We start from the raw sequence: 12996 nt of genomic DNA on the forward strand, positions 1-12996 counted from the left end.
TAAAAACTAAAATTGAACTTTTGAAAGCCTTAACGATNACCAAATCATATGAAATTTTATAGAGGTGATCTACTCATATAGACCTAAGATATGAACGGTGGAGATGTAAAATTATAATCGGGAAGTTGGTGTAATGCCATATCCCTATAAATGGCTTAAAATAGGGATCCCTTATTGGAAGGGCCCTGATATATATATATAGTCCGGATTTAGAGAGGACAACCTTAAACTCTTAAAGTAAGGATGTTTTTAGTTATAGCATGTATTTTGATAATCAGAACCACTCATTTCTTAGTTACTTACCCACATATGAATCCTACAAAAAAATTAGTCAAAATGAAAAACGTTTAACCATTTGATTAGCATAATATTCGTTTTAATTTTATTATAGAATTAGTTGAAATTTTGTAGACATGTTTCTTGTTTCTTGCATATGAATCTAGAGGATCAACGATTGAGATCGTTAAAAAAAGTCATCTACTAATGTAAAATAGTAGAAATCCTTAAATTCTTAAAGTAAGCAGGCCGTCTTTAGATCATCTCTCTATATATATAATCCATGTTGTAATACTCCGACAATTTAGTAACTGAATTTATTTCAATATACATTGTTTAATTAAGATTTGTATCAAGATGATTTAAGTGAGAATCGTATAGTAGTTGTCAGGACCCACCCTGAATACCCACCCCGAAACCCAAGGTAAATCCTGTTTGGTCCACCTTTAAGGAAAATTTACCGAAAATTTACGACAATAACCTCCCTTGAAAATGAAAAACCTTTCTAAAAGCACCTGTAAACACTTCTAAAATTTCAAATCCAACCTTAAACACCTGGAGCCTTTGTGCTCCCCAAATTCACAACACCTCTCAATTTAATTATTAAACTAAATAAAATCCCACAACAAACAATTTATTGGTTCAGAGCAACTCTAATAAGGATAAAAGGAAACAAAATAAATAAATAAGCAGAAGCTATAGGATAGACTATGCCTCGTCTCCATGTACGCCCGACCTCAACTAAGCTAACCTGTAAGTTGGGCATTTAAAATCGAAGGGCCTAGGAGAAAACATTTGAAAAATGTTAGAGTGAGTGGACAAAAATAAAGTTTAAAAGAAATAAATCTTTATGTTTTCCTGATTTAATTTCCATAGAACTTATGCTGCATGCGACATCTCAAACTATTCATATTCTCTGTAGGACAAATAGGTCAGACCGTACTCTGAACAACTATTGACTCAACGTCTTTCCTAGTTTGACTAGGGTTCCTGGGTTGACCACGATTGACCAAGTTTGACCCACGGTTGACCAACAGATATTAATAATCATTTTGGACTAACTTCGCAACTATAACTCATTCGGTTCCAACCCAAACCTTAACTTGGAATCGAAGTCACAATCAACTTCCAAGCCTTTAACACATCAACTAATTTACTTCCAAATTCATCACATAGTAATCTGGTCTAGATTCTAGAGTTACTATGGACATTGTTCATATTACCAAAATTATTTTATGGTCCCCTACGTTCATGCATGCCAACATACAGTACCAACAATTCCATCATTCCCTCTCTACACAACTTCACCCAAAATTTACTAAGAGCACCCAAAAGGGTTTCCATGAATAGAAAGTTTCTATAAGGGGAAAGTTTCTTCCTAACTTAATAAGTTTTCCAATTATACTCTGAACTTTCCTATTTAGGAACTACGACTTGGATTAGAAAGAATAGTCTCGAAAACTACCTTAACGGCTCTCAGCCGGATATGCTGCCTCGCTGTAACCCCTCACCGGATTTCGGCGACTTACGGGAATATTCTGCTGGATTCTGACACAAAGAGCTGTGTCGCCTCACGGTAAAAATAAAAGATACGTCACCTTCTAGCATGTCGTTGTTTAAACTATCAGGCGACATGTATACCGTGTCGTCTTATCTCAATTCAGGTGACACAAAATGAAAAAAGTACTTATGTCGCCTGAGGTTCTTATAGGCGACACAACATTTGTGTCGTCGGAGAACCTTATCAACGACATGCTAGAAGGCGACACTTACGATTTTTATCAGGCGACACAACAGTTGTGTCGCCTGATGCAAGAAATGGCATAGTGTAAAACCTTTACTTACAAACTCTTATTCGGGTAACTAACAATCTACAAGTTTGTATACACCACCTCTATCAAAAAAACAAAAAACAAATTTCCGAATTGATAAACTACTAACGATTGATTTTTAACACCCTTCAGAGTATAAGGTAACGGTATAACTCAGTTAAATCAAAAACCACAATATGAAAAGGAATTACTATTTTCGGGGTGTGTTAATAGGCTTTCAAAACGAGCAACGAGAATTGCAGGGGGTCAATGAGACATCAAGAAAAGGCCGGTGCACCTCAATTGTTTGAGGAATTGACCGGACGGTCTCCAAGAAATTGGAGCCGTGTTCGGGTGACATCAATGTCCCCCGGGTGCCGCCATTTACAACCATGGCGTCACCATCATGCTTCATGGAGAAGCTAGATCCCGAATGTTTTTGTTTTGTGGGGAAGAATGGATGTCCATGAAAATTTCTTAAAATTCGGACCATTATATCTCTTTCAGGATGACCGATTTGGCCAAACCAAAGCCTATATGAGTCGGTATCCCAGATATCATGTTTGGCAACAACATGTGATTCGATATTCGAATCATAGTGACACACAATCCACTAGATTGACTCATAAACTTCTCTAAGATGCATTTCAGTCTGTATTCATGAGAAGTTATACACAAAAGAATTCTTGTTCATTCTCACAATGTGTTTTAAAATGAAAACTAGTAGCATAAATGTCTTTAAAGTTCAACATGGTTCGGTTGCCTCCCAATGCATAGAAGGCATCTGTGACGTTGATCATGGTGTCATAAGGCATCAAGATATAAGCTAAACCGCGTCCTTAAATGACTGATATGATTCAATTATTATAGTCACATAATATTTACAAAGGCACAAAATCCAAAGATAGTTGCCGGTTTCTTAGAATGTTGTGGGTAGTTCCACTATCTACGAAGCACTCAATGTCTCTATGAGACAGATCTACAAAATGGAGTAGATAGGAGAGTAAATAGTTCCACTTAAACCATTTAGAATGATGGAAAGAAGCTACAAAAAACTGCAATCCTGAGAGTGCATAAAAATTTCCACGCAGAATGACCTTTACGCACTAAAACAGCCTTAACTTCTTCGTTAAAATAGATATGGATGAACTGTGAAAAATTCTGAAAGCTCACTGTCTGATTCGTCCGAATCTGTTCATAAAGCTCAAACGAAGTTGGCTGTCCAAAAAGAACAGATTGCTGTTTTTCGTAGATTTGGCATTGGCAAAGCTTTGAAGCTTGCCGTTGGCATGGAGGCTTATGCTCAGCCACGGGGACCTGTTGATGATGATTGTCTGGTTTTGAGAAGTCTTCAACATCTTTTACAAGACGAAAATTGGTTTAATAGCGTAGGGGGATCCAAAATCAAAAGTTTTCGGTAACTCCAAGTCAGCATAACCAGGCATGTCCGTGGAGGGTCGGTAGTGCAAGACACACTTAAACCACTATCTCCTTAATTTCGGACAATTCTAAGACATCACATTGAGCTTGGATGAGCCTAGTTGAACAACTGATGATGGAAAATCCGCTATAGAGTAGAAGACTTAACTGGAAACTCGTTGGCAATCCTCCTTGAGGATGCAAAGCCGTGCGCCATCTTCACTTGAAAGAGTTCAAATCGGCACAATCTAACCATGTAGATTGTATATATGCCATGTTTCTAAGGATGATGTAAAAAATTGTACATCTTTTTTTGTAAATCAATATGAACCATAAGAGGAGAATAGTTTCATTTCGAAAGAAATTGGCATTGATTATTGCTAATGTGAGTACATCGAGGTCTCGAATAGATGAAGGACATTGATACGACACCTTATTACATATAGCTTGGAAAGAAAATCAGAGTTTTAGCCAATGACGTTAAAGTCAAGGGCATCTAGAGCTAGATCCGAATCTTTGAAATCCGTGATCATGAGGATGACGTTCTTATCCTCATTTTGATTTTTTGTACCTTTTTGTATGCATTCACAATTTGAAGGAGAGCTAGATAACTCCTCAACCAGTGATCCAGAGATCCACACAGTCGCATTGTCCTGAGCGGACGTGAGTAGTTTTGACAAATTGTTGTCTAGACCAGGAGTGTCGCCATTAGGGCCAGCGGCACCTCCCCCTCTTTTCTAGACATTAGTGTGGCTTTTTCTATTGTTGCAGTGACCCATATTGTTTTTCACGCACTAGGGGACAATCCCATATATGTGTAGACCAATACGTTTATCGTATTAGTGTATATGCAATTCTCATTTGCAATTGTATGATCAAAATCAAGCCTCATTGGTAATTCCAAACCAACTTGGAGAGCCTAGAGAACTTGATGATGATCGAAATCGAATCCGCTAAAGATTATGGATCAGGATGCCACGGAATATCATCGACGATATATAGTCAAATAAGGTGGTAAGCAATCCACTTGACTTAATAACTCAACTTGTTAAGTTAGATGAACATTTCAAGAAACGCTCCATAAGTGCATTCCACATTACATTGTGGTCATTAACTTTTTACACAGATTGCCATTAAGGGCTTTTGTCGATGTGGCACTTCAAAACTTTGAGCGCGTGAGATGTGAAATCTCGGCATCTAGGCTTGTTAGCCTAGGTTTCAAAACATGTGATTTAATCCTTTCTAATGAAAGGTTCCACAGATACTAAGCGAAGATTCGCCTTAGGTATCAAATACATCAAAACTCAAATGAGCAGAATGTAATGTTGCTCTTGCATACAAAACCAAGCAGTTATGAGACTCGATAGAGGTCACAAATGATGTTTTTTAATGGTTTGTCCTTCGAATTGATCACACACAATCCGGAAAAGCCGCAAATTGATCAAACACAATTCGAAAAAGTCTCGGATTGATCAAACACAATCCGGAAAAAGGTCGGGGTTGATATACACAACCCGGATAAAGAAACAAGAGTGATCAAACACACACTTGACCCACAAATAAAATTCCAGGATTTTTACCTGCACGCACAAAATCTCAAGCATAGAATGGAGATGGAAAAAGGAGGAAATGATTTTATCCTGCTCGAGTTATTGAACTTGGAAAAGTTTAGGGTTTCAAAACATACCCTTCGAAACTTCAAACACTCGAAGAAATCGAAAATTGTAGTCAGAGGAAACCAAAAAATCGTCGGCGGGAGGCGGCCAAGGGATTGGTAGCCGGTGGTGTCGGACAACGGCCAGGAAAATGGGCGGCAGCGGCGGTCGGACAGAGGAGCTGAAAAACGCTTTTTAAGGTTTCGAAAAATAAAATGGTGGGCTATTAGTTCTAGGGTTAGAACAAAGTGCATAATAACATGATCAAGTATAAAGTGTAGAGAATGAGAGATGACAAGAGAATCATCAAAAAGATGTATCTTATTCATTGAGAGGTGTCAGTACCACCCCGAATTTCACCGTGAAACCCGAGGTAATTCTTGCGGGGTCCACCTCTAAGGAAAATTTACTGAAAATTCGGCATAATCTACCTTGAAAATGGACAACCCTTACCTAAAAATTTCAACTTACAGTTCTATAATCAAACAAACCAACCTCAACACCTGGAGTCATCCTGCACCCCAAGATCAACATATCTCCCAATATAACAATTACTAAACTAAAATAATCTCACAACCAACATCATACAATTAATAATTTACTACACCAACACTCGGATAAGCACACCAGGAGATTGACTCGACGCCATAGAAAGGAAAACCAGACACCGTGAAGGCGGCGGAGCACGGCAGCGCACACAAGAACTCGTTAGGTGAGGGATTTGCCGGAACTCAACAATTCACCGGAGAATTGAAATTGGGGATCAGGGTTTCGATTTCAAAGAATTTAAGACATGCAATCGAAGAAGAAGGAAGGAGGAGGAGAACCTTACCCCTCACAGTCGTCGTCCCCGTCGAAGCTTGCCGGATTCTGATGAACACAGTGGTGTTCATCAATTTCGATCTCCAAGGATCCGGGGTTGTTTATGGAATTTGATTATTGGGTTTTGAAGAGAAGAAGGAGGAGATCATTTTGGCAGTCATCTCGCCGTGAGACAGTGGCGTCGTGCGGAGGACGCTGGAGGCAGGCGAAGTTGGGTGAGAGAGAGAGCTGGGCTCGGGTCAACGCCCGAGTGTGGCTTTTAAGAAGTCAACCCAACTTATTTCCCTATATACCCAAGCTAATGGCGAAGATCAAAACCCTACTTAATCCGACAACCAAGATTAAATGAGCTATTCTAATTTCAGAAAATAAATTTCTTTTACCAAACCTTCAAAAAATCGTAAAAAATACTTCAAAGCTCTAAAAATAAACCGAAAACACCGTAAAACCCGTGTTGACGCGAACTACGACACCGAGACCTTAAAAGAAGAATTTGACATTTCCAAAAGCACTCGCAAATAAACTCGAGTGTTAACTTACTAAGTTACCGAGCACGGTTAAATTCCTCAGTAACTCGTAGAATACCCAGTAAATAGGTAAAATTGGGTACGGGGCGTTACAATAGAATCTCTTTATACAGGGAATTACAAAGTATCAATATTGTAATGATAAGGAATACATAGTTATAATCTAACTACATATCATATTGGCATAAGGCTAAGACACATATAAGAAATATCCTAGAAAGATGCAGAATATCCTAGAACAATTTTGCAATTAATAAAAACAGATTTTTTTTAATAAAAACAAAAATTTAAAAATATTAGAAATCATACTATATTGACGTGGGTATGCCACGTTAGTTGTCACATAAGATGGACTCTAGGTGGTTCACCAAAAGATGGTTCATCTAACGTTACTCAAGCAGAAAAGAGGTTCGAGGAGGAAGAATATAACGAGAAAGGATTTAATTAGCTCTTCTGCCATGCGTAGGTTGTGAATATACTGAATTACTCATTTCATAAATCGCGACCCTACGTTTATTGTAACGATCAGCATGACGCAACATTAGCTAATACCCTGTTTTGCTAGTTAGTTTCTATCAATCTAGCGTTAGGTGACTTAAGTCCATGCCATTTTCTCCGTCTCTCGTGTTTCTCTTCATTTGTTCTCTCTTCTTTCTGTTTCATCTGCATAACGCTAGAAACCCAATTATTCAGACTAATGGTTGCTTGAATTTAAATTCTATAACAAATCCCGACCCGAGTGATATATAAGAGCTTTGACTCTTCTCTTCCTTAAGCTCTTTAACTTTTTAGAGGGACAAATTAAAGAAACCAGGAACTACTTATGTGCATTAGCACTTTCTCCAAAAGTTTGTTTCCAGAATAGTGTTGCCTTGTCACAGAACGCACTCTCCGAAGCAACTTTGCCTTTAGAGAGAGGAGAGCCTATTTGCGGCGCACAAGGAAATTTAACGGGGAGTGGGTGGCACGCGCTATCTGTGCTATTGGGGAATTCTTGGCCTAACTTCTTCCTTCCTATCTCTAACACAACGACAACAACCCTTCTAGCCTCCTTCCGTGTTCGTTTTGGTCTCCAAGAGAAAGAGGCGACGCTGGGAAAGAGAGGGAGGGGCTGGAAAGCCTCGCTGGAGACTCGCCGTGAAAAAAAAACCATAAAAGAGATACTAAGGATTCGGGCACCATTCAAGGAAACAAAAACATAGAATTGAACAAGAAGAGAAGAGGAGAGAAACCCTACCCACCACTGTTACAGTCATCGTCGGAGCTCGCCGGAAATTGAAGAACACAGTGAAGCATCCTTGAATTCGATCTCCATTGAATTGGGTTGCATGTTTGATATATGGACTGGGTTTTGTAGAGTAGAAGAAGAGAAAGAGTTTGGTGGTGGTCTCACCGTCTGGGTGGTCGGAATCGGGCGGAGAAGATGGATGCAGCAAAGAGAGAGGAGGAGGAGAGAGACAGACAGGTCAATGCCCAAAATGGGCTTTTGACCGAGGTCAACAGTCTCTTCCCTTTTATAGGGAAATGTACAACCAAGATTAAAAGGAGGAAAACAATCAACGGCCCAGACTTTAAAATGTTATTTCCTAATTTTAGAAAATTCTATTGATTCCCGAAACTTCGATATCGTAAAAATAGCTCGATTCTCTGAAAATTTATCCGAAGACAGCGATGAACTCGTCTCACCACGTACTTTGACACCGGGTCCTTAAAAGAGGAATATGACATTTCGAGAAAAACTCGAAAATACTCAGGAGTTAATTTAGAAATTAACCGGGCGCGGTTACTAACCTTCGGTAACTCAACGAACGCTCGGTAAATTTCTTCGGGACGTCTCAATAAAGTAGAATTCGAGCAAAGTTACAACTTCATTCAAGTAGAAGTAAATGCAGAAGAATGTGAGTAAGGTTCGGGATATATCACATACTAATGTGGTGACTTTTTCAAATAAGTTATATACAAGTGTACGTCTTTATAAACCAACTATATCGAGAAAGTAAAATTTTCAAAAATCTTGTCAAATAGAATGTGACTGGAATGGTGAAATACGGTTAGGGTTGAAAAATCATAAATATGTGGCGATACGAAGTCATAAATATGTGAAAGTAAAAATTCCACCGTCCGATGTAGACATGGTGATTAAATAGGTCTACTGAAAAAAATTCACCCTGTTTCGGATTCGTTAGACCCCCCCATCGAACCGGTCAACCTAAATTCAACATCATTTTTTACACGAAAAGCGGTTGACTGGCATCGTGCGAAACCCTATTTTTTTTTCGTTTTCGAACCTAAAACTCATATACATGAGATTTAGGAACGCATGAAAAAAAATTGTTAAATTGGCCCTCCGGTGGTTAGGCTCCCATTAGGAGCGCCTAAGCGTATTTAGAGTTGACAAGAAGCAAACGTTACCGAAAGTTTGTGATTTTTTAACCCTACATGTATTTCACTATTCCGGTCACATCTTATTTCATAAGATTTTTGAAAATATTGTTTCTTTAGTATAGTTGGTTCACAATGATGTACAAGTCATATAACCTATTAAACAAGTTATACCGCTTTAGTAGGTACGTGGCGATCTGAGGTCATAAATATGTGAAAATAAAAATTTCACCGTCAGATGTAGATATGGTGATTAAATAGGTCTATTGAAAAAAATCCACCATGTTTCGGATTCGTTAGACCTCCCATTGAACCGGTCAACCTAAATTCAACATCATTTTTTACACGAAAAGCTGTTGAATGGCATCGTGCGTAAACCCTTTTTTTTTTTTTTTTGGAACCTAAAACTCGCATTCATGAGATTTAGGAACGCATGAAAAAAATTGTTAAATTGGCCCTTCGGTGGTTAGGCTCCTCTTAAGAGCGCCTAAGCGTATTTAGAGTTGAATGTTTTTATCGGGAAGCAAACGTTACCGAAAGTTTGTAATTTTTTAACCCTATATGTATTTCACTATTCCGGTCACATCCTATTTCATAAGATTTTTGAAAATTTTGTCCTTCCAGTATAGTTGGATCACAATGATGTACAAGTCATATAACCTACTAAACAAGTTATACCGCTTTAGTAGGCATGTGGCGATCCGAGGTCTTAAATATGTGAAAATAAAAATTCCACCATTACATGTAGACATGGTGATTAAATAGGTCTACTTAAAAAAATTCACCATGTTTCGGATTCGTTAGACCCCCTATCGAACTGGTCAACCTAAATTCCACATTATTTTTTACATGAAAAGCGGTTGACTGGCATCGTGTGAAACCGTATTTTTTTTCATTTTCGAACCTAAAACTCGTACACATGAGATTTAGGAACTCATGAAAAAAAATTGTTAAATTGACCCTCCGATGGTTAGGCTCCCCTTAGGAGCGCCTAAGCGTATTTAGAGTTTACTGTTTTTATCGGGAAGCAAACGTTACTGAAAGTTTGTGATTATTTAACCCTATATGTATTTTACTATTCCGGTCACATCCTATTTCACAAGATTTTTGAAAATTTTGTCTTTTCAGTATAATTGGTTCACAATGATGTCCAAGTCAGATAACCTACTAAACAAGTTATACCACTTTAATAGGCGCGTGGCGATCCGAGCTTATAAATATGTGAAAATAAAAATTTCACCTTCAGATGTAGACATGGTGATTAAATAGGTCTACTGAAAAAAATTCACCCTGTTTCGGATTCATTAGACCCCCTATCGAACCGGTCAACCTAAATTCAACATTATTTTTTACATGAAAAGTGGTTGACTGGCATCGTGTGAAACCGTATTTTTTTTCGTTTTTGAACCTAAAACTCGTATACATGAGATTTAGGAACTCATGAAAAAAAATTGTTAAATTGACCCTCCGGTGGTTAGGCTCCCCTTAGGAGCGCCTAAACGTATTTAGAGTTGACTGTTTTTATCGGGAAGCAAACGTTACCGAAAGTTTGTGATTTTTTAACCCTATCTGTATTTCACTATCCTGGTCACATCCTATTTCACAAGATTTTTGAAAATTTTGTCTTTTCAGTATAGTTGGTTCACAATGATGTCCAAGTCATATAACCTACTAAACAAGTTATACCGCTTTAATAGGCACGTGGCGATCCGAGCTTATAAATATGTGAAAATAAAAATTTCACCTTCAAATGTAGACATGGTGATTAAATAGGTCTACTGAAAAAAATTCACCCTGTTTCGGATTCGTTATACCCCCCCCCATCGAACCGGTCAACCTAAATTCAACATCATTTTTTACACGAAAAGCGGTTGACTGGCATCGTTTCGGATTCGTTAGGCCACCCATCAAATTGGTTAATTTTAATTCAACCTTATTTTTTATACGAAACGTGACCGACATCGTGTGAGACCCCATTTTCCCTCAACCATTTTCTTGAAATGTTATATTCCTCTTTTAAGGCCCCGGTGTCAAAGTACGAAGCGACACGAGTTCACCGCTATATTCAGATTAATTTTTGAGCATCGAGCTATTTTTTACAATTTATAGAAGTTTCGAGAGAATCTTTTGAAATTAGAAAATACCATTTTGAAATTAGAAAAGTTGATTCGTTTCCAACTTTTAATTTTGGCCGTCGATTTCCCTATAAAAGGAAAGAGACTATTGACCTCGGTCAAAAGACCTATTTCGTAGAGTTGACCGGTTTCTCTCTCCTCCTCCTCCTCTCTCTCTCTCTCTCCGCCGCAGCCATCTTCTCCGCCGCACTCCGCCAGATTCCGGCCACCCCAGACAGAGAGACCACTACCAAACTCTTTCACTTCTTCTACTCTACAAAACCCAGTCCATATATCACATATGCAACCCAATTTAATTGAAATTAAATTCAAGGCTGCTTCACTGTGTTCTTCATTTTCCGACGAGCTCTGACGGCGACTATAACAGCGTTTGGTAGGGTTTCTCCTTCCTTCTCTTCTTCTTCTTCTTGTTTGGCCGGTATTTTTGAGATGTTGGCGTGCCAATTCTTCTAGGTTCAACGTAACCTTCTTGATATGCTATTGTGCGCTCTTTCTTTTGACTTCTGCTCCAAGAAACTGCTGGGGCCTTTTACCAAACCTAAGATTGCTCTTAGGATGCTTAAACAACGAAAATAAAAGTAAGATATTTGCTAAGGATCGCTCCTTAACAATGGGATGGACTGTTGCTCGTGATGAGGCTTTATGAAGTGGGGGTGGACTTTTTGCTCGGGACGAGGCTAGTGAGTGAAGCGGGATTTACTCGGGACGAGGCTTTGGTGGTGCTCCCTGGAGAGGCTTTTTGGTAGATTGGGTGCTCTTGGGGAGGCGTCCAATTTGCAGTGATGCAGAGTTTTGTTGAATTGTCGGGGGCATTCCCTCATTCGCTTAGAACCTCTTATATAGAGAATAGGTTTCGCGAATAACTTGCATACCAAGACAAATCTTCCACCAGTAATTACCAAATAAGAAATAAAGATATTTACTGAATTGAACCGCATGTATCGGTTCACGTATCAGACTAGATACGATGTCTAGGTAAATATATTTACCTCAAATATAATAATTCTTAAAGATCTTCTCGATGTCACCTTCTACACAGAGATATTGCTTTATGACTCTTCCAACTCGGACGTGCATGTATATCACCTTTATGCATTCAAGCGTAATTAAGGAATATGACCAAATATCATGCACGTATTAGGCTTCTCCTGAGAAACAAAGAATCAAGGATGATTAACTTCCTTCTTAGATAACACCGTATGTCTTCCTTAATCACAAAGTTAACAATACCTTCCTTACTAGCATGGCACACGTCTAAGACTCCTTGAATGCAAATCCTTCATTCTAACTCAATCTTTGTAACCAAGCAATCTTCCACTAATCACCGGATCCATGATATATCGATAATATCCTGGATTTACACCAAAATGGCTTGGTAGGCTCGATTTAGCTTTGATAGCGAATATCTCCAAAGATACTCGATCATATCCACGACGAACCACATAACTGGTTCGATATGCTACAAATGCAGGGGGTGTAAATTTACCCTCAAACACTTCTTCTTCAATTCTATATCTTTGTTTTGTTGAGTCGAGCCCGAATCCTTAATACCTCTTTTTTGCCTTTTCTGGATTTTTTCACGGCGAGTCTCCGACGAGGCTTTCCAGTGCCTCCATCTCCTTCCCGACGTCGCCTCCTTCTCCTGTAGACAAAAACGAAAACGAAAGGAGGCTAGAAGGGTTGTTGTCGTTGTGTTGGAGGAAACCCACATCGTCGGGAAGGAGATGGAGGCACTGGAAAAGTCAAGGAAGGGCCCACATCGTCGGCGGTGGTGTTTGGCGCCAAACCAAAAAAGTCATTATGAGGTCTGCATTGAAGATGGATGCACACCCATTCTCTTCCCTTTCTCCCCCTCACTCGCCTACAAACATCCTCCAAACGCCCAATTAACGTCTTTGATCCACGCGTCAAAATGGATGGTGGTTATTCCGGGTGCGCTGTATAATTTTCGTAGAGAGAGAGAGAGAGG

This window comes from Fragaria vesca, linkage group LG1 (genome assembly GCF_000184155.1).
Source record: "Fragaria vesca subsp. vesca linkage group LG1, FraVesHawaii_1.0, whole genome shotgun sequence".
NCBI lineage: Eukaryota > Viridiplantae > Streptophyta > Magnoliopsida > Rosales > Rosaceae > Fragaria > Fragaria vesca.